The 24,302-nt window shown below is 50.7% G+C and overlaps 1 long non-coding RNA gene across 3 annotated transcripts in view; it reads right to left on the bottom strand.

Annotated features, from left to right (window-relative positions):
• Positions 1–24,302, bottom strand: part of LOC144299737 (uncharacterized) — a 42,497-nt gene extending 18,195 nt beyond the window's left edge. For 2 of the 3 annotated variants that reach the window (XR_013366406.1, XR_013366408.1), the window contains exons 1-2: positions 15,175–15,431; positions 14,939–15,025 (exon numbers count right to left, since the gene is read on the bottom strand). This is a non-coding gene — a long non-coding RNA (uncharacterized LOC144299737). Of the gene's footprint in view, positions 1–14,938; positions 15,026–15,174; positions 15,432–23,117 lie in introns of those variants that run through there. The other variant, XR_013366407.1, reaches the window with a different exon arrangement.

Here is a 24,302-nt window from a genome sequence, read left to right as displayed (position 1 = left end):
TGTTGATGCTCCATTTTGCAGATGCAGAAACTGGGACATTTGGAGGTTAAATATTTAATGTTGGGCCATATGCAAGAGCCAAATGGTCTTTGGCTACCTCAGGAGGGACTTCAGTGAGACCTCATAGAGAATTGCCAAGAGCATGATGGATCATGAACCTTGCCAATAGTAACACTGTCTACCAGGCTTTGGGTAAAAGAGCAGGTGCTACTGGACTCTCACCATGTGCCTGGTGCCGTTCTAATGGCTTCATCTATATGCAATCCTTTAGTCCCTGTGACAGTTCTATAAAGAAGAAATTTTATCACCATCTACATTTTCTAGGAAAGGAAACTGAGGCACAGAAGGGTGAAGGGGCATGCCTGAGTTTCCACAGCCAGGAAGTAGCAGAGCTGGGACTCAAGCCCGGAGCCCTCTTGGGGCCTTACCAAGAGCCGGTGCCAGCATTATCACCTTTCTTTCCTATGTTAGTCCATTTTACAAAGGCAAAAACTGAGCCCCACAAGGTGAACAATTGCTCAGGACCACATAGGTAATAAGAAGCAGACCTGCTATCTATCTGACCCAGAGCCAGCGTTCTAGCCATCAGGCTCCCCACCTCTTCCCCTGGGGCGCTTGATGCCAGGAAACAGGCAAATGGGTTTTGCCTTCGCTGTGCCACTCCCAGCTTGGCAGGATGGGCTCTGACGGACCCCACCCTTTCCAGGCCCATTGCTGGCTTGATGCTGAGATGCTGAGATAATGCTGACCCAAAAGTCCAGAGGCAGAAGATGGCTTGGTGCTCTCCGAATCTGCCGCTTGCTCAGCATTCTTGCTGGACTTAAAAAAAAAAAAAAAAAAAAAAAGAAGAAGAAGAAGAAGAAAAGAAAAAGGGAAAAAATAACTGATAATGTTGGGAATCTTTCTTGCAAGCCAGTGCAAATCAAAATGGCTTAAGCAAAAAGGGGATTTTTTAGCTCAAGTAACTAAAATTCCAAGAATAGTTCAGCTTCAGGCAAAGCTGGATCCAGGGGCTTAGGTAACATCATCAGTTCTGAGTCTCTCTCCCCACCCCATCCCATCCCTAGTCTCTGGTCCTCCCCCACGTTGGCTTCATTCACAGATGCCACATGGTGGCAAGATGGCTCCTGGGAATTTTATGTTACATCCAGATCATTGTCCCTGGAGGTGGGTGTGCACCGTCTCTAGTCTGAGAACCAAGGCCAGAGTCTGATGAAAAGTAGGGCAGTTGCCAGAAGAAGGAGGAACAGATGCTATGAAGGCAGACAGGTGTTCACTACACTAAGAAACAAATCAGCCCTGTGTTCTAGTTCCTTCTGCTTACCCATCTCTCTCCTCCTTCCTGCCCCGGCTCTCTGTCCTGAGGCTGACCCACACCACCCACAGCCTGCCGCTTGCTGCCTTCTGGATGGCCTCGGCCAGCGGGCAGCCCCTGCAGGACCATGGAGGAGGCCCAGGCGGAGACCCTGGGCTGGCTGTTCCTCTCCACCCCAGGGGCACCTCTCTGCTTCCACTCTCACTGCTGCTGGTTTTCTGGAACCCCCACTCCGCCCTTCCAGCCCAGGGTGGGAACATCTCCATTTCTAACCCAGGATTTCCCCACGCCTGCCCACATCTTTGCAAATAGCCTCTTGATTAGGCCTCCTGGAATTACCCTACGTGACTGTTGCGACATTTCCTGAGGTCTTGCCCCCAGAGAGAAGTGGGGAGGAAATCCAGCCCCGCCGAGACACCTGCCTTCTCCCATGACCCTGCAGCACCAGCCCCGCCCTGCCCTGCCGAGAGCCGGCAATGCACAGATTCTGGAGACACAGCAATGGGCATGTGCTTAGTGCTACTGAACTGTACATCTAAAAATTATGGAAAGGGTACATTTTATGTTATGTACTTTTGGCCATAATATTTTTTGATGTTGGGGGAAAAAAACCCGAGAGCCAGCGTGCACAAACTGTCCTCCAAGCAGCGGCCCGTCTGTGACCCCGCTCCCCCACCCCGGGCTCTGGACCCCGCGGCTCAGAGGCACTCGGTAAGGAAGGCAGGCTCCTCCGGATCAATGCCGTATTGATTCGTGTTTCATGGGGAGAACAAGGCACAGGCTGATCCCCTTCCAGCAGATGTGAACTTCAGATGCCCTCGGGCCTCGGGTACAAAATAATGCAAACCAGTCCCCATCCGGCAGGGGCGGGCAGGGAGAAAGGCGCCTGGCACATGGGATCTGGGGAAGAGCTGTGGTGACAAGGGCTGAGCAGACGCCCGAGTTCCCCTTCCTAAGGCAGGAACTGACTCATCGTGCCCAGGCTCTCCCGGCAGCTGCCGTCCCCCCTGTGGGTGGGAATGCCCTGCCTCTGCGGACAGACAGATGAGCCCTTCTACCCAGGCGCACAGCAGGCCAGCTTCTAGAAGCCGTTGGTGTAGTGAGTGCAGAGGTGGGCTTCACCACCCTGCCGTTCCGGGGCAGCGCCACTCCGTGGAAACACAAGTGAGCCACACACGGAATCCAAATTCTCCCAGTTGCCACATTAATAAAATGCATAAAGGGAAAAGAAAGAAATGAAATTAAGTGTAATATTTTATTTAACCTAATCGATCCCAAGCATCATCCTTTTGGCTTCTAATCCACATGAAAAATGATCCACAACGGTATCCCTGGGTGGCTCAGAAGTTTGGCGCCTGCCTTCGGCCCAGGGCCTAATCCTGGAGACCTGGGATCGAGTCCCATGTGGGGCTCCCTGCATGGAGCCTGCTTCTCCTTCTGCCTGTGTCTCTGCCTCTTTCTCTGTCTCTCATGAATAAATAAATAAAGTATTTTTTAAAAATGATCCGCAAGATATTTACTTTCTTCTTTTTTTTTTCACATGAATATCTGGAACGCCAGTGTGTATTCTACAACTGCAGCCCGTCCCACCGTCCCACCGTGGCTGCAAATCCCCACCCGAAGCATTTGATCTGTATTTGGATTTCCTAAAGCTGGCAGTTTGAAAGGTAGACTGACCTACCCCGGTTATTCCACAGAGGCCTAAATGTCTTCTAGGCACCAAACATCAAAAAAGCGTTTTCCTTCAATATTTGCACCCACATCATCAAAGCCACTTTGGTTCTTTTCATTTTAAATTTAAATTAATTACAACAAAGCAACATTTACAATTCGGTTCCTCCTCAGACTCCCTAGCCACATTTCAAGGGCTCAGTAGCCACCTGTGGCCCCTGGCAATCTTTTTGGGCCACACCTTTCCGAATGCAAGAGAGAGGTGATTGAAATGTGTATATATATACACGGGATTTCATGTAAATGGAATCACGCAGGAGGGCTCTTCCATCTGACTTCTTTCAGGGAGCATAAGTATTCTGAGAGCCATCCACGTTGTTGTTTATGTGTGTATACATTTAATTTTACCAGATGGAGGGAACTGCCTAAAAGGAAATCAAGCATAAGGCAAGACCGAAGAGGGGTCTGAGCCATGTTTACATCTGAGGGAACAGTGTCCCGGGCAGAGGGAACAGCCAGTGCAAAGGCCTGCGGTGGGAGGGAGCCTGCTGGGTCCAGGGAGCAGAGCAGAGGCTGCAGGGCTGGAGCCAGAGACAGGGAGAAAATGCAATCATGGGGGTCTCAGGGCCCTATCTCACTGACCTCGCAGCATGCTATAAGGACTCAGACTTCCACTCTGAAGCTCCTCACTGGGCTCCAGGGCCCACTGCCTCCACCCCATTCATCCTCAGCCCTGTCTGCCAGCTTCTCTTGTCCGGCTTCTCCTGTGCAGCATGAGGACGTGGAGTCATCCGTGTTGTTGCAAGTACCAGTAGTTCACTCTACTCTTGCTGCATAGTATTCCATTGTGTGGATAAACCAGCATTTGTTTTATCCATTCACCTGTTGACGGGCCATTGGTCTGGTTCTGGTTTTTGGCTGCTACCAAGAAAGCCACTGTGGACGTTGGTGGACAAGAACAAGTACGCTTCATTTCTTTGCGTAAACACCCAGGAGTGGGATTACTGGGTCATATGGTGGGTGTGTGACCAACTTCTTCAGGAACTCCCCAACTGTTTTCCAAAGTGGTTGCACCATTTTGCATTCTTTCCAGCTGAGTATGAGAGTCCCAGGGCCTCCCATCTTTTCAATGAAGTCATTCTAGCTGGAGTGCAGTGGTATCTCATCACAGTTTTGAACTGTGAGATCTTTAAGATCCAGAATATTCACTCATGCATTCAACAAATATTTGCTGAGCACCTGCAAAACACCAGGCCTGACTCCAGGCATCTCTGTGAGTGGGAACAAGCAGTCTTGTGGAGTGTGACGTGTTCAGTTTCCTGTACACACCTGGCATTTATCAACTGTGAGCTCCAGAGGCTTTGTAAAGTCACCCATGCTAGAAAAAGCATTAAAGCAGGGAAGTGTGATCTGCTCTTGGAGGGAGGCAATCAGGGCAGGCTCCTCTGAGGAAGTGACATTTGAGCTGGGCTCTGCCAAATGAGCAAGTACTACCTAACTGAGGGGGAAGGAGGCAGGGAAGAGAAGTCCACATAAAATGCCTGCAAATGATTTGGGATGCCACTGGCTGCAGGTAAGAGCTACAAGGAAATTTAAAGATCTCATATAATAAAAAGTCTGGAGGGACGCCTGGGTGGCTCAGCGGTTGAGTGTCTGCCTTTGGCTCACGGTGTGATCCCTGGGTTCTGGGATCAAGTCCCACATCGGGCTCCTTTGTGGGGAGCCTGCTTCTCCTGCTGCCTATGTCTGTACCTTTCTTTCTCTCTGTCTCTCATGAATAAATAAATAAAACCTTAAAAAAAAAAAAAGTCCGGAGAGTATAAATCTCCAAGTGATTTGCATTCCACAAATCTAGAAGCTTACTGACTTCCTGCTCCACCATCCTCAGTGGGTCAGCCTCGCGGTTTGCCTCATAGTCACAAAATGGTTGCTGTGGCTCCGGGCAACACTCCCTCACACAACAGTGAACTGTGAAGAAAGGAAGGTAAGGCAGCAAGAGGAACTTTCTTTTCATGCACTCCTCTCTTATTAAAGGGAGGAAATCAGCCCCCGGTGGATTCCCTTAATATCTCACTTGCTAGAGCTGCATATCTCATGGCCACTTTGGATCAACTAGAAATAGGATTTCCTTAGACCTATCTGATTAATCCTCTGGGACAAGGCAGCTCACCCTCCAAATAAAACTCAGGCTCTGCTAGAAAGGAAATGGTTGCTGGCAAGGTGACCACCAGGGCCGGCCTGGCTCACAGATTACTGTCCAGCTGAATTGGCCGCCATCTGAGAAATGTCTAGTTGCTGACCCAAGAGCAACCCCAGGTGAAGGGCAGAAGCTGAGAGATAGTTTAGGGCCTCCTCTCCAACACCAAAACTTAGTTTCCAATGTCCCCCTCCTGGCAAGACGGCCCAGTGGGGGCCACAGCTGGGAGCAAGAGGTGCCTTACGAAAGCCCCACCCTCGAGGCTTCCTGAGTGGGGGTCCTGAGCCCCCTGTCCCCACCCCCCAAGACATCTGGATCAGAGCTGGGGGCTGGGGACAGCTCGGATCCTCCCTGGCACCGGCCCCAGCCCAGACCCCCTCCACACCCCCACCCCCGACCTTCAAAGCCTTGTTTCTCACTTCCTGGAGGGAAACATCTCAGCAATCCCAGAAGCAGCTCCCACCAGGGAGGTCAGCCTATCAGTAACAACCCAAAGCGGGGGTGGCGGGAGGGGGGGCAGCGCCGGGTTTAGACGAGAGGGGCAGTGTGCACCTGCAGCTCCAGGTGAGTGGACGACACGTGTGTGAGTGGCTCTGGGTCTGGGGGACACGGCCTCGAGCGAGAGGTGTGAGCCATGCACTTGCCCTTGGCCCCTCGGCCAGGATCCGGGAAGCAGCCACCCCGTGCCTGGTGCCCCAAGGTCCCCAGACGACAGTGGGCAGAACACCCCTGACTCGGGGCCTCCATCCTCCAGGGGAGACAGACAAGAAACAAAGAAACTCAGGGGGCGATTTTAGAGAAAGCACTGGGCGGGGCTAAAGCAAAGCTGAAGATGCGGGATTCCTCTGCTGGGAGGTCAGGGAGGGCCTGCCTGTGCAGCCTTCATCTGAGCTGGAATCCGGGGCAGGGAGGAGGCAGTGGGTGCAGAGCTCGGGGAGGTGGTTCCAGGTAGAAGGTGTGTGAGTGCCAAAGCCCAAGGAACAAAGGACAGTCTGCGGCTGAGGCTGCCTGCAGGTCTCTTTGGAGGGAGGGCCTGGTGCACTCAGCTCTCTCTGAGTCTGGATATTAAGTCTAGTCCCGGGGAGCACTGTGGGCCTTGCTAGAAAAGTTTTACTGTTTTTCGGGTCGTCCTAGAGGCAGGGGGAGCAGTTAGGAAGCCATCTAAGTGTCTAAAAAGCAAAATGAATTTGAGATTTACCCACGTTGTTGTAGGTGGCACTAGCTCATTCCTACTTAAGTATTTATTTAAGTATATTTATTTAGTATATTTATTAAGTATATTTATTTAAGTATTTATTTATTTCATTGTATGGATATATTTCAGTGTATTTATCCAATCACCTATTGAATCTGCCCTGGCCCCTCTCCCCACCGTCCTGCCTACATGCAGACGTGATGATCGGAGCTACAGCAGCCAGGTTGTCACCAAGAGACAAAGTTAGAGGCCATGATAAGAATGATAATGCCAAAGAAGAGGAGGAGCCTGGGTCCCTGAAGACAGCAGCCATCAATGGCCTTCCCACTTCCAGCCTTCTTAGGGTAAGAGAAAAGTAACTGCTCTTTAATTTGATCAACTCTTAAGTGGATTTTCTATTTTCTATTAATTGCAGCCAAATCCAATCCAAACCAATAGACCAAACAAAGGCTGAACTTCTTTCCTCTCTCTCTCACTATGGATTTCTCCAGAAGGAGAAGAGAGTGGTATTGGAGGGCTGTACACTTTAGAGACGGAGACAGGACTGTTACATTAGACACTTTGATGGGTCTGAGTACCAAGGATCCTCCTCACTCCTTCACCACAAATTCAGCATCTTGCCGTCGCTGTGGCTCAGGGGTGCAGGCCAGGCTGGCCGGGCCCTCCACGCAGCCCTCACCAAGCTGAAATCAATGTGTCTCATCTGAGGCTCACGGTCCCCTCACCAGCACCCTCTGGCTGTGGGCAGAACCGGGCAGGACGGCGATCTCCACTTCCTCGCCGGCGGTCGGCGGGTACTGGCTCTCCGCTCTCAGAGACCCCTGCCCCCAGCATGGCGTTTACCCCTTCAAAGCCAACAAAGACCTGTCGACTACCACAAACTTCCATGTACTGTCACATGGGAGTGACCATACTTCATGGTTTTTACATACGACGTAACCTGATCGAGGAAGTGCCTGTCCCATTACATTCACACTCAACGGGGTGAGGATTATACAAGGTGGGCACAGCACAGAGGGACGTTTGTTGATTGAATAACAATTTGCTGGCTGAACAATCAAACAAGCAGCCTCCCACCCCCCTCCCTCCTTTGGGCCGTTTTAGGATTCTGCCTCTTAATAAAGCTGATTTAGGATAGCTTCAGGACAAAGGTTTTGGTGGAGGCCTGGCCTGGTATAGGAGCAAATCCCCAGGAGGGCAGGCACCTGGGCATCCACAGTCTGACCGGGAATCCTTCACTGGCCAATTGTCAGCACAAACTGCTGATTCCTCACCCTGCGTGAGGCAGCCGGCTTTGAGTGATCAGAAAAAGGTGCAGGGCAGCAGGGGCACGCCAGAGGAAGGCCAGACTCACGTGCAGAGGTCTGGGAGGCAGCCAGCAGGCACCTCATGGTCAGAGGACAAAGGGCCAGGGAAGGGCCAAGTCAGAAGTTAGAATTCCACTGGGCTGCATGTAATAGAAAATCCCTTCACTGAGCAGGGTGGGGTGGGGGTCCCCAGGGATTCCTAGTGGCTGCAGCCGCAGAAAGCAAATCCAGCTGCCCACAGAAGGGCACCTCCCTTTTACAGATGCAGAAACTGACGTGCAGAGAGGTTAAGTGACTTGCCGAGGGTCACACAGCTAGTAAGAGGCGGAGCTGAGATTTGAATCCATTTGATTTGACTTGTCATTTGCAGCCAGTAAGTCCTGATTAATATGTCATGTGGCTCTTTGCACCCAGTCTGAGTCAACCAGGGGACACACTGGCTCAGAAGGAGCCCCTTCCTTCTCAAAAAATAGGCCAAAGTCCCAGCCTTCCTCTGACAGGAACCCCTGACAGAGGAACACGGCTGGCACCGTGCCAGCAAGAGATACGTGCAGACAGGTCAGGAGCCCCCAGACCGCAAAGGAAGGAGCCACGTCGCTTTCTCACACACCATCAACAGACCAGGGAGGATGCGCCGCGAAGTTCCATCTCCTTTGAAGTCTGAGTCAGAGACGAAGATTCCACTTAATGCCCCAATAAAGCAAAACCACTGAGAAACACTCAAGGGCTCCCTAACCCCACTCCCGCCCCAGGGCCCCAGGCTCAGCACGCCCACCATCCAGGATCCCCGGGTTAGTCTGCAGTAGCGGAGGATGGGTTCAAAGCTGGCCTGTCACTCAGGGAAGATCCTGGCCCCAGGAAGTTGCAAGGCCGTGGTGTCAGTCCCATTTTACAGGCGAGGGAACAGTGGTAGCACCTACCTGATGTCACACGGTGCATGAGACAGGAAATTGGGAATAAAACCCAATCTCCCGGGCAGCCCCGATGGCACAGCGGCTTAGCGCTGCCTGCAGCCCAGGGCATGATCCTGGAGACCCCGGATCAAGTCCCACATCAGGCTCTCTGCGTGGAGCCTGCCTCTCCCTCTGCCTGTGTCTCTGCCTCTTTCTCTCTCTCTCTGTGTGTCTCTCTCATGAACAAATAAATTAAATCTTAAAAAAAAAAAAAAACTCCTGATGCCCTCTAGCTCTCTTGCCTCCTACCTTGGAGCTGAGTGAGAATTCTCCCTGCTGTAGAGAACTGTGGTTATTTTTAGCTACACTACATTTATTCTCCCCCTTTTAAAAATTTTTATTTTTTTAATATATATTTTTAAGTTTTTTTTTAAGATTTTATTTATTTATTCATGAGAGACACACAGAGAGAGGTAGAGACAGGCAGAGGGAGAAGCAGGCTCCATGCAGGGAGCCCGATGCAGGACTTGATTCTGGGTCTTCAGGATCACGTCCTGGGCTGAAGGCGGTGCTAAACCACTGAGCCACCCAGGTGTCCCTATATTTTTAAGTTTTACTTAAATTCAAGTAATGAACATATAATGTATTATTGGTTTCAGAGGTAGAGGTCAGTGGTTGATTAGTCTGATCTAATACCCCGTGCTCATCCCATCACATGCCCTCCTTAATGCCCATGCCCAGTGACCCCAACCACAATACCTTTTTTTGCCTAAGGTACTTTGAGGTTTTGTTTTATCACTGGCAAACAAGAGGGCCTGACCGATACAAGTCTCAACATGTGAGAATGTCACGATGAGTAATTACCAGCTGGCATGTCTGTCATGTGAGGCTGAAATCTTTTTTTTTTTTTTTTAAGATTTATTTTGGGGAGAGAGAAAGAGTTGGGGTGGGAGGGGCAGAGAGAATCTCAAGCAGACTCCACACTGAGTGCAAAGCCCCATGCGGGGCTCCATCTCACGACTCTGAGATCACGACCTGAGACAAAACCAGGAGTCTGTTGCTTAACTGACTGCACCCCCCCAGGTGTCCCAAGGCTGAAGTCCTTTGAGAGCAGAGACAAAACCTTATTTAACTGTGTCGTCGGGCCCAGCACAGTGCCTGGCCCATTGGAGGCGCTGAACAAGCATTTGTTGATCGAGTAACAAGTTGCTGATTGAACAATCGAATATACACCCTCCCGCCCACCCTCCCTCAGCAGCCATCACTAGAACACAAGGGCGTGGGGGAGCCTTAGCAGAATTTTCCAGGGGTGAATTGCAGGCCAGTCATTTCCTCTCTGGAGGTGGCAGCTTCCTCAGAGAGAGGCCCTGAGAGTGACCCAGACAGAAGACTCAGAGAAGGCCTGACCTTCGAGAGCCACCAGCAGCCCCGCCATCCTGAGCCAGCACTTCCAAATTAATCCCAGGATGGCAGCTGCAGCCCTCGGCCAACAAATCTATCTGAGTCATTTCTGGTCAGGAAGCACCTCGCTCTTAAATGAGAGTCACAGCGGGTCCCTGTGCACACTCAGACAAGACAGACGCCTCATTTTCCACCGCCGCAAGGCTGGGCAGCCACCTCGCCAGGAGGCTTTTCACAGACTGAGGAGAGCTGCTGGAGAAAGATCTCCCAGGAACACCTGCGTGTCTGGATCCCCAGAACCGAGCTCCCATTTTAATCAACGGGATCCCTGCAGTTCTTGTTCCCACACACATCTGAGAAATGAGGCCTGAAAGAGGAGGGCTCCTTCCCTCTCTTCTGCATCCCACCCCAGACGCATCTTTCTGTTCCTTCCCCACCTCACATTAAAGGGCCTGCTTTATTCTCTGTGAACCCCAAAGGGCAGGGCTCAGCCTTTGCCCCGTGGGTACTGAGCCCTGCACTCAGCGCTCCATGCATTGAGGTGCAGCAATGATACAGGTCTTTGCACATGAACGAAGTCTTCTACCTGGAACACTGTTCCCAACACTATCTATACCTTTGATTGGCTACTGTCTCCCACTGATGTTCAAGGACTGAGTAGAAATGAGGCTGTTTGTTTATATAGTCAACTGAGATTAATAAAAAACAATTAACAATATGTACACAGCACTTAGTATGTACCGGGCTCTGTTCCATCTAGTGTAGGTACACATAAATTACTTAATCTTCACCAAAAGCCCAAGATGTTTGGAAATTGGCATAGGGCTGCTTGCTTCAGCCCTGAGCGGTTGCAAGCTGGGGTCCTCGGGGCAGACTTCCTGGACCCCTGGATTTTAACCAAGTTCCTGCTGTGGCTGGTGCCCAGCCCCAGGCAGCCCCCATGCTCTGTGAGGACAGGGGCTGCCTCCTTCACCTCTGACCCCCAGCACCATCACTGAACGGACGCATAAACACATAAATAATTGAATAGGCAACCAAGCCATGTGACCTTGGGCACTCAACCTTTTGGTGCCTCAGTTTCCCCTTTGTGAAAGGGGGATAATACCTTGACAAGGATGTACCTGAGTCCCACCTCTTAAGGGAAGCTCTCATGAGGAATTCAAATAAGAGATGGGGGAGCCTCAATCTGCAAGTCAGGGATTGAGGTCACATTGTCCCAAAGAGGCCTGTAGGGGTGATGTGATAGATATTTAACAAGCTGCCCAGCCTGGGAGCCCATCCGTCAAAAGGAACCCGGTGGCAAATCCCTGGGATGGTGTACGGGCAGGGAAGCAGGTGAGTATGCCCCCGGGGCACCTGCCAGGGGCACAGTCCGGCCACCAGGCGCTCTGGGCCTCCGACCAGCTCACACCTACCCTGAGATGAGCCAGGGAGATCTTACAGGTGCGAGCAGCATGATCAGGGTGAGTGAGTCACTGGAACTGTTTGCCGATTTGGGGCGTGGCTGCCAAACCCAGAAAAAACAGAAGGGAGAACCCTTGACTGCCCAGCCAGGTCGGGCTCCTCACACCCAGGGGACACTCCGTGGCCTGCCAGGCCCTGATCCCCGCTGGGCTCTGGCTTCGCCCTCGACTCGAACGGAGGCCGTGTGAGTGGCAAGTGCACGGCTCGGGATTTCACAAGGCCGCTGCTAGTATTTGCGGAGCTTACGCTCCCCAGAGAGCAGGGCTCTGAGAGAACTTCCGAACCCACATGTCTCTCCAGTTCTGCTCGACAAGTAGGAGATCACGGGGTGACTCCTGGCAGCAACCTGATCCTAAGAAGCCAAATCTGGATCCCAGCAAATCCTAGCCAGGAGTTCTCAAGCAGGCCAAGGAGCTGTAGGCGTCCTCTGGCAGGGGAAGGCCTGCCTTTGGGGACAGGAATCCCATCTGCAAGCTGGCCCTGGCAGGCAGCTGGCTTCCACTTATCCCCAGGGACGGAGAGCTCACTCCTCCCCGAGTGCGTGATTCAGGACAGTGGATTGAGTTTGCCTCTGCAGGGACGGCTCCCGGCAGCCACCCGCTCGCCCAGCTCTGCTCACGCGGCCAAGAGCCAGCATCTCTACGTTCACTCGTCAGGTTTCCACACCTTCTGGCCGGGCGCCAGTCACCGAGATCAGTCCCCAGTGGCCAGGAACCCAGACCCTGGGCCTCTCAGGGCTTTCCTTCACCATGAAGCTTACTTTCTAGAACAAGGAGGCAGAAACCCCAAAACAATCAAAGAAATAAACCCTGTAGTTACAAATTGTGGTGAGTGCCCGGGAGACACATGGTAGACAGAAAACACAGAGCCAACACGGAAATCGGAGTTTTTACATCAAAATATTGGAATTTCCAGGATATTTCCTAGGTTTAGAGGAACAAGGTTTTGTTGAAAAGAAAGAAAGAAAAAGAGAGGGGGGAGGGAGGGAGGGAGGGAGGGAGGACCATGTGTCTCCATTATCATAATCTAATCCAGGAATCGGCAAACTATCACCATGAGCCATATCTAGACCATGGCCTGTTTGTGTGCAGCCTAAGTATGATTTCCTACATTTTTTTAAAAAGAGATTTATTTATTTATTTATTTATTTATGAGATAGAGAGAAAAAGGGCATGGGCAGGAGGAGCAGCAGAAGGAAAGGGAGAAGCAGACTCCCCACTGAGCAGGGAGCCTGATGTGGGACTCGATCCCAGGACCCTGAGATCACGACCTGAACCGAAGGCAGACGCTTAACCAACTGAGCTACCCAGGTGCCCTCTTACATTTTTCAATTTCTTACATGTTTCAAGGGTTGTAAAAAAAAAAAAAAAAAAAAAACAAACAGGGCAGCCCCGGTGGCTTAGCGGTTTAGCGCTGCCTTCAGCCCGAATGTGATCCTAGAGACCTGGGATGGAGTCCCACGTCAGGCTCCCTGCATGGAGCCTGCTTCTCCCTCTGACTGTGTCTCTGCCTCTCTCTCCTTCTGTGTCTCTCATGAATAAATAAATTAAATCTTTAAAGAAACAAAACAAAACAGCAGAAACAAGAGAACAAAAAACAAAGTAGAATGTGCAACAGAGAACTTGCGGCCCACGGAACCTAAAACACTTACTATTTGGCCCTTCACGGGAAAAGTTAGCAGCCTCAGATTCTCAGCAGGTTTTGCTCACCACCAGCTATCCTGGCCTGGGCTAGCTTGGAAATGCAGAAGGAAGGGACAGACCAGAGAGCCGAGAATTTTCCATTTCTGCCCATGAGGCTGAGCACCATCCATCATAAACCTTTCAAAGCCAAGGCCCAGAAGGTTAAGTGATTTCTGTTCTGGCTCAGTGAGGCAAGGTCGGGGGCCACGGGAGAATGGATGTCCTCACACAGCAAAAAGAAAGGAGTGGTCATGCCACCTCTCCCACTATTCATTTCTCATCAGCTTTTTAGAAAGCCAAGGAATTCATTTTCCCTGTTCATATATGCCAGGATGAGTGGGATTTCTGTTCTATGAAATATGGGGGGAGCAAAGGCCTACTTATGAGTCAGAGCTCTTGGTTTCAAGTGACAAAATCCCAATTCAAGGTGACTGAAGCAACAAAGAGAATTTACTGGCTCATGTTACTGAAAAGTCCAGAATTTGCACAAGCTTCAGGCACAGCTGGATCCAGGGGTTCAAAACAGCACCATCAAGACTCATTCCCTCTGTTTCTTCTGGGTTGATTTCAGTCTCAGGGAGGCCCTTCCTCATGAGGCAAGAGGGTACCACCTGTTTCACAGGTGAATAAACTGAGATCCTGCAGGAAAGATCAATCTTTCAAAGTTACAAACTTAGTTCGTAACGGAGGCAGGATTCCCATCGGAATCTGAGTTTTGGCTCATCCTCCTGCTACCCACACTGACCACCATGATCTCCAATGGTGTCCTCCAAGAGCCTAACAACACGACATGTAGTTGGTGTGCAATAAATGCCCATCAAATTGCGGTTGAGCATCTGCAGTGGACTACAGGATGCCTGAGACCATGTCTGTCTTGTTCGCTGCAGCATCCTAAACACCTGACACAAAGTAGGGGCTCCACAGACACTTGGCAAATGAATGCACATAGCCCTAGCATTTAGCACACGGCAGGTGCTCCACAAAGATTTGATAAACACATGTATCTCTGTGCATGCTCCGCAGATACTTGGTGAATGAATGAAAGTATCTCTAGTGACCACACACAGTGGGTGCTCCGCACAGTCGGTGGATGAACACAGCCTTAGCGTCCATGTGTGCTGGGTGCTTATCAGGCTGGTGAAGACATGAGTGAATCTCCATGGAAGCCAAGCTGCCTGACCCATCAACATTTCAAGACCATTAACAAGATAGGTGGAGACAGAGATGGGGGAGGGAGGGGTGAATGAAGGAGCCTGGAGTGCTCCGGGGAGGGTCCTTGGTTCTTGTGGAAAGTCCTAGACAGTGGGAGCATGAGGGTTACTTGGAGAGCAGCACTCAGCTTTGGAAAAGAGACGCTGGGTCTTTGTGAGCCAGGAAGAGGGAGGCGGGGCGCAGGAGGAAGCCAGGTCAGCCGGGGCCCAGCCAACCGGCTGTGCCAGGGACACTGCGCCCGGGGCAGAGCTGCGCCCCGCCCCACCTCACCCGCCTGCCCTGACCTTGCCTCATCCCACAATAGAGCATCCATTGTAAGTGGGTAATTGGGTTCGGTGCATCCCCTCCCCCTGCTGGGGGTGGAAGCAAAGGAAAACACAATCTGCTCTCTATTTGTTACCCCTGCCAAGACACCACTCCCTCCTCTGCCCCCACCCTGGCCCTGCTGAGCCGCTGTGACATTCCTTGGCCAGGATTCGAGCTGCCCGCCCAGGCTATATAACCTGGAAGAAACGGCATGACCCAAACCTAAAAACAGTCTGAGGGGCCTCATGGCTTTGGTCTGTATCCTCCCTTATGGGAGCCATAAATACCGGCCTACCTGGAGTCTCTCCACCCACCTCCAGGCTCCTCTGTGGCTGTATGACCTTGGGCCAGTCAGGCGGCCTCTCTGCGCCTGCTTCTGCACCTGTAAAATGGGGATGACATGACGAAACCATGAGAAAGGCCATAGGCGGTCTAGGATGCATTCATCCAGGCAGGGCTCTGGGCGCGTAGTGCAGCTAAAGTCACTTGAGGCGTTGTCTGGGGAGTTGGAGCTTCCCTGTCTCAGCTTACTTTGTTTGCAGAGCTGGGTGCCTCTGCTTCAGATCGCTTCGAGGTGGGGGAGTAAGGGGCAAATGCTCCGGGAATCCTTCCGCATGAGCCTCAGGGCTGTCTCTGCTCTGCCCACTGACATCCAGAGCATCTACTGAAGGGGAGGGAAGAGACATGAAAGTTTGGGCTCTGCCTGGGAGGGCTGACAACCAACTGAGTTGTGGTGGAAGACAAAGAGGCTCTGGGGATGTGTCCCTAAGCCCCCAAGTTCTGTAGGAGATGAGGGAATGCAGCAGGCATGGGGCGGGGTGGGGGGGGTGGAGAGGGCTTCCTGGAGGAGGTGAGCTGCTTAAGAATCCTGCCTCTGCTGGGGATCTTGGGGGATGTCTTCACCTCTCTGGATCTTATGACCTCATCTTTTGGGTATTTCAAGGAAACAACAGCCCCAGCCAACCAACCAGGCCTATAACGGAGAAGATTAGGGCCATTCACAGAGAAACCAAAACATCTTGAACTTGGCTTTCATTGGAAGAAATCCCAGTGAGACCTTGGCTTGGATGTTCAGAGTGACCCTGCCCAAGCCCCTGAAGGTCCAATGATAGACCCTTTGCCTGCACTGAGTCTCCAATCCCAAACCACTGAACCCTCAAGCAAGTCAATTAATCTCAGACTCAGTTTCCCTATCTGTAAAATGGGACACCATGAACCAGTGTGACTGTGTGTGTGTAAGCTAGCATACTACTCATAATTTCTAGAGCCAAGGGGCGTCTGATAAACCTCATGATGACCAGCCAGGCAGCAGAGGGAGGCCTTATTGTGGGGGCCCTGCAAGACCTCTCCTCCCCTTTCAACAAATAAACTCAGACATAGCAGTAGTGCCCAGCGTTAGTTCTTTCAGGATCTCATGACAAAATCAGGGTCATCCTAATCTCACGACTCACTCCCATTATTGATGGGTGCCTATTCTTATTTTATAGTTTGGTTTGTCTCTTCATCTTAAAAAAGTAGGTATTTTATTTCTTTGAGAGAGAGAGAGAGAACACAAGCAGAGGGAGGGGCAGAGGGAGAGGGAGAAGCAGGTTCCCCGCTGAGTGCAAAGCCCACCATGGAGCTCGATCCCAGGACCCCAGGATCATGACCTGAGCCGAAGGCAGACCCTCAACCACTGAGCCACCCAGCTGCCTGTCTCTTCACTTCTGTTTGTACTTTTATTTTTTTTTAATGATAGTCACACAGAGAGAGAGGCAGAGACACAGGCAGAGGGAGAGGCAGAGACACAGGCAGAGGGAGAAGCAGGCTCCATGCACCGGGAGCCCGACGTGGGATTCGATCCCGGGTCTCCAGGATCGCGCCCCAGGCCAAAGCAGGCGCCAAACCGCTGCGCCACCCAGGGATCCCTGTTTGTACTTTTAAATGTCTTGTTCCATAATATAACTGGGCACTTCTGACGCCCCTCCCCTGTACCAGAACAAGAGCAGGACGCGTGAGGGTACCCACGTGCCCCCAGCTCTTCCTAGAAGTGAACACCATTCCTCGATTTCATGCACATTCATCTTGTCCTCACCCTGGGCCAGGCACACAACCCTGAGCGTGTGTTCATCATTCCCTTGTTTTTCTACTTACAGATTATTGGCGTACATGTGGGCATGTGCCCCGAATCACCCAGAAACCTGTGGGAACAGATTCCAGGCTCCACCCCCAGAGCGTCTGATTCCCAAGATCTGGAGCAGGGCCTGAGAATCTGCATTTCTAACACATCCCGAGAGGAGGCTGCTGCTCCAGGGCCACACGTTGAGAACCATTGCCCTGAATAATGCAGTACCAAGCCGTAGGTGTTCTCAAGCTCACCAAGAGTATGGTATTGTTCGTAGCCCTCTGTGACTGGATGCTCTTGTTCTACCCCCTTGATTCTCAGCCAGGGGCGATTTTGTCTCTGGGCAACATTGGGCAATGTCTGGAGACAGTGTTGATGGTTCCAAGTAGCTGGAGGTGCCGTGCTACCTACGTCTAGAGGGTCGGCCCAGGGGTGCTGCTGAGCATCCTGCTGTGTCCCGGACAGCCCCCTGCAACAGAAAATTATCCTGCCCCAAATGTCAGCAGTGCCGGAGGAAATGAAAACAGAGGTCCACACAAACATCTGTACACAAATCTTCACAGCAGCACTATTCACAATCGCCAAAAACTGGGAACAACCCAAACATCCGTCACCTGTGAGTATTTAAAGGAAACGTGGCCTCTCCATCCAACAGACTACGAGTCCACCATAACAAGAGGCGAAGCTGCTACAAACACAGGTGAACTTTGGAGGCATCATGCTGGGTGGACAGAACTGGACACAAAAGATCACATGGTGTGTGATTCCACGGATATGAAGGGTCCAGAAAGGGCCAGTCCTGGAGACAGGAAGCAGACTGGTAGTTGCTGGGGGTTGGCAGTGGACCTAAGGGCGTGGCCGCTAAGCGGGATGGAGTTTCCTTTTAAAGATTTTTTTATTTATTTATTCATGAGAGACACACACAGAGAGAGGCAGAGACACAGGCAGAGGGAGAAGCAGGCTCCCTGCAGGAGCCTCCTTGTGGGACTCGATCCCGGGACTCCAGGATCACGCCCTGGGCCGAAGGCAGGCTCTAAACTGCTGAGCCACCCAGGGATCCCTGCGGTTTCCTTTTAGGGTGAAGAAGATGTGCAATAATTGATTGTGGTGGTCGTTGCACAAGTCTGTGAAGAGACTAAAATCCATTGAATCCCGTGATTTATTATATGTGAATTATGCCTCTGTAAAACTGCTGTTGAAAAACAATAATGAGAAAATATAAGAGCACTGAAGTCGGGAAATTTTGCTGTACACTGTCATTAAGACCCATTGTGCATTGGCCTGGACATGATGTGCATTAATTTCCACTACTGTGTAATATTCCACCCTGTGAACACGCCACAATTTATCCACGTTCCTTCCCATGAGTATTTCGGTTGGCTCCAGGCTTCGCTACAGTGAACAGCGCTGCTGTGCACATTCTTGCACACGCTGCCTGAGGCAAGGGCAAGTTTCACTTTGGCATGTGCCTAAGAGAAAGATGGCTGAGTCGCTCGAGACCAGAAAATTCAACTTTATAAGAAGATGCCAGCGTTACCCTGAGCTCTTTCTACTTGCACCAGACAAGGGGCTAAGACATGCACCTGTTTTCTCATTGAACTGCACCTGCAATGGCATTATTGGGTCCATTTCAGAGATGAGGATACTGAGGCTCAGAGAGATGAATTAACCCGCCTGGCCTGGAAGTGGCAGACCAGACTGAGCTCTCGGCCATGCATCCTCCAGCTCAGGCCCTGTCAAGCCTGAGAGTCAGTTTCTGTTCTCCAAGCAGGTACTCCGCGAGGGAGGAGCATGATGCAAGAGCAGCTTCAAACAATTCACAGCTGTTTCCAGCCCAGCCTGGGGTGGGGAAACCAAGTGGGTGACAACTTGTTTAAAAAACAGCCTTTGCTTCTGAGACATACGTGTTAAGAACCTTTGGGAGGCTTCCCAGGATGCAGCCTACTGAACTTTCTAGAATGCCTGGTAAATCTACATCACACATCACAGCCATCTACTGAGGTTCCCAGAGTCCACCACCACCCTAATTCCTTCTTCCTGCCCTGCATTCAAACCCCACATGGTACCTGCACACCGAGCAGGGTAGGAAGGCCAGCAGTGGTATGGGTAAGGTCTGCAAACTGCAGGCCTCGCTCTAAACCCCACTGTGATTGGAGACTTGCTGTGTGATGAGGGGTCAGTGATCTGACATCTCCGAGCACGTCTCCTCACTCGGTAAAACAGGGACATCAGTGCAGTGGGTGTACAGCCCAGGCCACAAATCCAGGTCTGCAAGATACACCTATTTTTATTTCTTTCCAATCAACATAGAGCCAATCCCAAGCCCTCATCCTTCCAAGATGATAGAAAATTCAGTCTCAGTCTCAGGACTAGGACTCCTCCATGCTGGGCTGCATCAGACAGCAAACGTCTGAGAGGTCCCTCTGGCCAATGATCCCCTGAGATGCTTGGGATCGGGAACCATGCAGCCCCACCTTCAACATCCGTGTTGTTCTGTGGGAATAAGAGGCTTGTCCACACTGCAACCTCTTTGTTTAGAGCACCCTCTTCCTGGTACATGATGCAGCTTCTAGATCCTGTCACCTCCCTGGGGCACCTCCATGGAATGGCTCCTTCCTGCTGACCCAAGCATGTGAAAGTCTCTTTCCCTCTCTCTGTCCCCCTCCAGAGCCAACAGCAGCTTCTCCACGAACTCGGGATGCTTCCTGTCCCACTGGGAGAAAACTTCCACTGACCCATGGCTGCTGAGCCAGAGATACACCTTTCAGTCCCCGTTGCTCCCATCGGAATGCAAGCAGAAGCAGTGTGTACAGCTTCTGCATCACCTGCTTACCAGAAATACGGGCCTACCCCCTGGCCACCCCCTTTCTGAGAGCTGGATGTGGATAAAGCTCTGACTCCACTCCACCCATGCCATGAAGGACCATGTCCCAGGGTTGCTAGAATAAGATAGAAGGACCCACCTCCCTCCACCCCCCCACCAGGACTGTGGAGCTGAGCTCCCGGCTTCCCTGGGCCCACACCTCCCTCAGCACTCTTCCATCAAAGAGAAACAAGCTTCTCTCTTGTTTCAACCAATGTGGGGTTTTTTGGGGGGGCAGGGGATTCTATTATAGCAGCTGATATTCTACCCTAATACTTGGGGTTTTCACAAAACCATGTGATGGTTAATCTTATGTATCAATCAGACTGGAATGTGGGCTGCTGAGGTATTTAGCTGGACATTATTCTGGGTGTCCATGAGGGTGTTTTTGGACGAGATTAAGATTTGAATTGGGAGGCTGAGTAAAGCAGATGGCTCTCCTTTGTGTGGGTGGGCCTTGTCCAATCAGTTGAAGATCTGAATAGACCAAAAGGGTGAATAAAGGAGAATTTGCTCTCTCTGCCTGAATGTCTTGAGGCTGGAACATTGGTCTTCCCCTGGCTTTAGACTCGCACTTGGATGAAGCTTACGCCCTTGGCCTTCCTGGGTCTTCAGCTTTCAAATAGCAGACTGAAACTTCTCAGGCCCCGTAACCACATGAGCCAAATCCTTATAGTAAGTCTATAGATAGAGACAGAGAAAGAGTGAGAGTGAGAGAGAGATCCTGTTGGTCTGGTTCTCTAGAGAGCCTAGATTAATACAAAGCAGAGAGATGGACTATCTTCCAGAAGCTTTTACCTTCTGCTTGGCAAAAACAAAACTCAAGAAAATACAAAGGGCTAGATACTGTCTTGGAATCAGAGGAGGGAAAATTGCAAGATGAATAAACAGGAATGAATATCTCAGTAAAGATTCTTGCCTGAAGTTAGCAATACCATATTGTATATTTGAAAGTTGCTAGGAGAGTAAATCCTAAAAGTCTCAATCTAAGAAAAAAAATTATAACGATGTGTGATGATGGATGGTAACTAAACTTATTATGGCGATGATTTCATAATATGCACATATATCAAATCATCATGTTGTGCACCCAAAACTACAACAATGTTATATGTCAATTATATCTTAATAAAACTGGGGGAAATTTAAGATTCTTTTTTTTTTTTTAAAGAATCCTGACACAGTTGTGTCAACCACAATGGGCCAGGGGTTGTTCAGAGGATTAAGGGGTTAATGCATGTGGGGCAGTTGGCTCAGGAGGCCTGGCACATGATGAGTGCCCAATAATTAGCAGTGACCCATGGGGACAGCAGCAGTAAACACTTAGAATCCTGCCTCTGACATTTTCCAGGGCCTGTGATGTTGGGTGCATCATTTCACAATGGCAACAAGTAATTACTGAGCATTCACCATGTACCAGGCACAGTTCTAGATTCTGGGGATACAGTGAGAGGTAAACACTTGGTCTCAGCCCTCTCTGGGCCAGATTTGGGTCCCCTGAGAGTGGCCACCATAGGGATTCTTTAAATGCGAATCTGGCCTGCTTTAATATGTAGCAGCATAATAACTGCTGTTCATTGAAATTCGCAGCAGAGGGAGTGACAGCGAAGTGAGGGAGGGTGAGGACTCTGGCCCACAAGTATGGAATGGATTAGCGTCAGATAATTAGCATCTCCAGGAGGGAGAGGAAAAACCCTGACTTCTAGGATGGCTCAGCAGAATTGCTTTCTGATGAATAATAACCCTTCTGGTTTTCTTGCTAACAGTCACACAGTAGGATTTTTCTCAACTTCCCCGTCTACCACCAGAAGTTCCACACAGCTGTGTGATTTGCCTGGACCAATGAGATGTGAGCAGAAGTGATGTGAGCTGCTCGTGTGAAGACCCTATAAGGACCAGTACACACAATTTGCCCCATGCCCAGGAATGCTCCACACTGTAGCTGGGAGGCTCCATCAGTCTGGATGCCTGAGTGAGGCAGTGTGGAGCAGAGCTCACAGCCAACCCACGGTAAACATGTAGCATAAACAAAAAACAAACTTTGCCTGTTTCAAGCCATGACATTTGGGGGTTGTTTGTTACTACAGCATAACTGACCCTGGACTGACCAATGCATATCCATTTCACAAGTGAGAAAACCGAGCCTGGGAGAGGTCACAGAGCCTGCCCAAAGTCAAATGTATAGGCAAGTCCAGGATTCAAAGCCAGATCTGCCCATCGTTGTGACCTTTCTGGAGATGCGGTGTCTCCAATCTGAACAAACCCAGCCAAACTCCTCTCTGCTCACCCCTTCAATTAAAGCCAATTTCAAGGTTTCCTGGTTTCTAAATGAACAGCCCTGATCGTGTTCGTTAAAGGCCCTGTCTGCTCAGGCTGCTCATTTCATCAGAAGCCGCCAACAAGATAAATGGCCCTGTGACTTACTGTTCCACTGCAAAGCACCTCGCAGCAAGTGGTAACACAGATGCCAGGAATAAATCACATCTGATCTTCCAAGCATCGGGCAGAGCTCCTGCGAGGATGTCGGAGGTAGGGGGAGGCCTGGAGCAGCTGTGAACCCAAGGGGCCTTCCCTGAGGACCACAGAGATGCTGGTGGGGGGGTCTCAGTCAGGACCTCAGACATCTGGAGTGAGCATTGCTTTTTTTTTCTGCCCAGCATCTACTTCCCCCTCTTAAGATTTAACAGCACCCACTCTTTCTCTGGGAAAACCACCTCTCCTTTGCTGTAAGTCCATCTGGTTCAGGTCAGGCCATCCTTTCTTCCAGTAACACAGGTGGACACGTGACCCAGCCTGGCCAATTAGAGCACCGCATCTTGTCACAGCTGTGAGTGGTTCCAGGAGAGGCATACACACCAAGTGATGGGACCCAAGTCTTAACTTTTGTGGAAACTCTAAGAAAAGTGAAGTCCTTTTAAAACAAAGGTTACTTGCAAAAGGAGTATCTTTTGCATTGTGCTATCTCTAATTTCCAATACAATTACAAGCTCATAGTAGTTGCTCAATAAAAACGTGATAAATGGGGCATTTTGGTGGCTTAGTTGGTTAAGCATCTGCCTTTGGCTCAGGTCATGATCCTGGGATCCTGGGATCAAGTCCCATGTCATGCTCCCTGTTCAGCAAGCAGTCCGCTTCTCCTTCTCCCTCTACCCCTCCCCCCTGCTCATTCTCTGTCTCTCAAATAAATACATAAAATCTTTTTTTAAAATGTGCTGAATCAATAAGCCAAATGGAGTCAAGTCAGCTAGGTTCCTGTCTGGGCTTGGACACATTAATTATAATGTTAAGAAGCTCTTCTCACCTCTTTGGGCTTCAGTTTCTTTGCCTATAGAATGAGGTTAATTAATAATAGCACTTGTCAAGAGCTGGTTTTATCAGTTAGCTATTGCCACCAGTGTGCTGCATAACAAATAACCCCTCAGTTCAGTGGCTTAAAACAACAATCACATGGATTTTTTTCAACTCCCACCCCAACCCCCAGAAGTTTGGCCCAGCCGTGTGACTTACCTGGACCGATAAGACATAAACAGAAGTGGTGTCAGCTGCTCATGTGAAGCAGAACTGGCTCATTCAGTGGAACATGCCAGTCTTGACCTCAGGGCTGTAAGTTCCAGACCCACATTGGGTGTAGAGATGACTTAAAAATAAAATCTTAAAAAAAATCACATATTATCATCGACACCTCCGTCACTTGGCTGATCCAGGCCAGGCTTGGCTGTTCCACCTCCTTGGATCAGTGGGTGCCAATCCAAGACATGTTTGTCTCACACAATGGTAAGGGTACAGAAAAGTACAAGGTCCCTTGAGGGCCAGGGACAGAAATAGCACAGAATCACTTCCACTTCATTCATTTGGACAAAGTCAAAGCAGATCACTTGGCCACACCCAAAGTCAAGGGGTGGGAAATACACCTTCGCCCTTTGGTGGGAAGAAGTACCAAGTCACACAGCAAAGGGCATCCCTGTGCCCTCCGTATGGATGTGACGTCTTGTCAGGTATGTCCTCGTTCTGCATTACATTCCCTAGAACATAACCTCCCTGAGTGCATGGCTCTTCATCCACTCTGCTGGCCATGGTACCCCCAACCCCTGGAGCAGGGCCTGGGATAGAGCCAGTACCCAGCAAATAGGTGTCCAAAGACTGAGAAGCTGCTCCTCAGCAGTCTGCGCTGTCACAAGGCCTAAACCAGGTCAGGGACTCAAACAACACATCGAGAATTACAAAAGCCCTTAGAGAGTCATGATTGTGTTCCCACTTGGCCTTGAACCCCCCAGGGTCGTAGGGGGGATTGTCCTATCTCAATTCCCTAATAAACAGCAGAGGCAGGGGTCCAGTTAGGAAGGGGGGTGTCGCATCTGGGAATCGACCTCCTGACCTTGGCCAGTCTGTGCTCAGTTCTCTCTCTCTCTCTCTCTCTCTCTCTCTCTCTCTCTCGCCCAGCCCCATGGCCCTGGGGAGGGCCCACCATGGAGGCTCCAACCCACCTCCTTAGATCAAGAAGTTTATGTTCAACTCTGTCCTGAGGACACAGATTTCCCTGAGCTGAGAAGTGTCCCGGAGGGCCCAGGGACAGAGGGACAGCCGGCTGCTGCTGTGAGCTTGCTTAGCATTCCTGAGGCCACAGCACTGCCCTGGGTGGTTTCACTTGAACCCTCTCTCCTGTCTCTGAAAACAACAGAGCCCCTTACCCCC

Source organism: Canis aureus, chromosome 27, assembly GCF_053574225.1.
Source record: "Canis aureus isolate CA01 chromosome 27, VMU_Caureus_v.1.0, whole genome shotgun sequence".
NCBI lineage: Eukaryota > Metazoa > Chordata > Mammalia > Carnivora > Canidae > Canis > Canis aureus.
The sequence above is the reverse complement of the archived record's forward strand: the minus strand, read 5'-3'. Positions and strand labels throughout refer to the sequence as shown.